General features: G+C 33.7%; 1 pseudogene; it reads left to right on the forward strand.

Annotated features, from left to right (window-relative positions):
- The first annotated feature begins 393 nt into the window (after positions 1-393).
- LOC149238161 (nudix hydrolase 20, chloroplastic pseudogene) lies at positions 394-1,188 on the forward strand (annotated as a pseudogene).
- The last annotated feature ends 971 nt before the right edge of the window (positions 1,189-2,159 follow it).

A 2,159-nucleotide genomic window follows, 5' to 3' on the forward strand; every position in this document is an offset into this window, starting at 1 on the left:
GGTCATATAAAGTGTCATTTATGTAGCAACCTTGGTCACAAATCCAAAGATTGCAAGTAGCCATATACTCTAAATAACTCTAAACAGAAGATTGAAGCAACCCCAAATAGACTAAAAAATGAGCCAAAAGGAAATGTAGACACAAGAAGGTAGCTAACTAAGGTATGGAAGAGGAAGAAAAGGAAGCAACCTAAAAACTCAATAACAAATTGAAGCCATCTTGGCCTCAGGGAGAATTGGTCAATGGAATGAATGCAGTCATCCGGTCAATCAAAAGAAGTAATATATTAGGGGGAGAGCAGCCCCAAAATGTCTGGGAAGACATACCAACTATGAAAAAAATCCAAATTTCTTACCTTTCGTGATTGAGAATAATATCATTGGATATAAATTATATTCAATGGTGTGTTTACCAATGAAGCTTGCACAAGTGGATATATCACTTTACATCTCAATTAACAACACCATATGAAAGAAAAGAAGCGATTGAAGGTGCGAGTAAGTGGTAAGATAAAGAAGGTGTGATTCCTATTTTGAAAAATGAGTTGTATCCAGTGGTCCTACATTTGGCACAATTATTGCTCTCATTAGAGCGTGTGGCAATTCTATACTTTAGAACCAAGGAATGTGGTGTCCATATGAATGGATACTTGGATAGGGAAGCAAATTGATGCAAAAGAAACATTTCCAGGCATGTTGGACCATCTTTTAGAGGAGGTATGCTAGTTAGGTTCACCTGTAAAGAAAAACTCATAAAAAATGCAATTTAGATGTTGGCATTCCAAGTACCATCATTGAAATAGCTATTATATTTGGAATTTTTAGTTATGAAGACATCGAAGGACATACATGCAAGAGAGGTACTTTTCTGCTACGAATCGTATGACTTCCAAACTAAGAATATAGATGGAACACTGGAAAGTTTCATGCTAGTTCTAGTTGCTCAAGTTGCAAATGTCATTCATAGAACCAAATATATCAAGCCAAATTCTGTGATTTTGATCATTGATCTCCTTTTTCATTAACATATACATAAATCCAAACCAATTGGGTTACTTATAGCTATTGCAAGTGTGCAAAGTGGAGGATGAATATAAGATGATTAGGATGGGTAGTCAAGTGGAGAACTTGCTTGATAATGGTGAGATAACAGATTTCAAATTCAGAGAAGTAATTGAATGGAGATAAATATAAACATGAAGAAAAAAGAGATTCAGTTAAAATGGATGAGGAAGCCCATGGAAAATAGGATTAACAAAATCGATGAAAACACATACAAATGAAGAAAGAGTGTCTTGTAATGAAGTTTTTTTTAATACAAAAATATGGTTTCTTCAGGAAATGGATAGAGACTGATTGAATGGCAAGAAATGTGTTACTTAAGTCTAGAAGTATTCAATGGTTGATAGATACGTAGGGAGATCTGGAGCGGAGAGTTAAAAATATTAAAAGTTTGAGGAATGTCGATACTCCAAATATCAGTTTCAGAATAGTTTCAAATAATGAATTCCAAATCAGTGAACATGTCCAGGGACGCAGTGGAGGTGTGGATGCATAGATGCTATTTCTAGATTTATTGTTGTGCATTACATGGATTATTATGATGAAACAAATATTGTGCCAACAACGTTATAATAACAGGTCGATATGGTGGAGATGTGGACATTATGGTCAATAAAATGGCAGATTGATATGGTCGATTATCGGCAATGGAAGTTATGTTATATGCATTAACAATGTTACAACATATTATTGATTGAATTATGTTATTGGCATACACTAATATTGGCATGGGAGAAGCGTAGCATGCGTTACCTGGAGTATGCATTAATGACTCAACAAGATCCCTAAGTGATATATATGCCAATAAGATTCTCTTAGAAATGTCAGGACAGAGAAAGATAAAGGAATATAAAGTGTATACGTTCAAGTCAAAGAATTCAATTCCATGTGATGAGACAAAATAGCTATAGTAGGTTGGATGCATTGAAAATTAATAGATGAATTGAATGCAACGTATCTTTGTGAATGTAAATTTGTTTTTTTCCCTTTTTTCTCCTTTTTTTTTTCTTTTTTTTTTTTTTTTTTTTTTGGCTCAAAACGGACCTTGATATTAGCACGCGCACTATCTATATATATATATATATATATATATATGG

This window comes from Pinus tabuliformis, chromosome 8, assembly GCF_031772625.1.
Source record: "Pinus tabuliformis cultivar Carrire ecotype Pingquan chromosome 8, CPIR1, whole genome shotgun sequence".
Lineage (NCBI taxonomy): Eukaryota > Viridiplantae > Streptophyta > Pinopsida > Pinales > Pinaceae > Pinus > Pinus tabuliformis.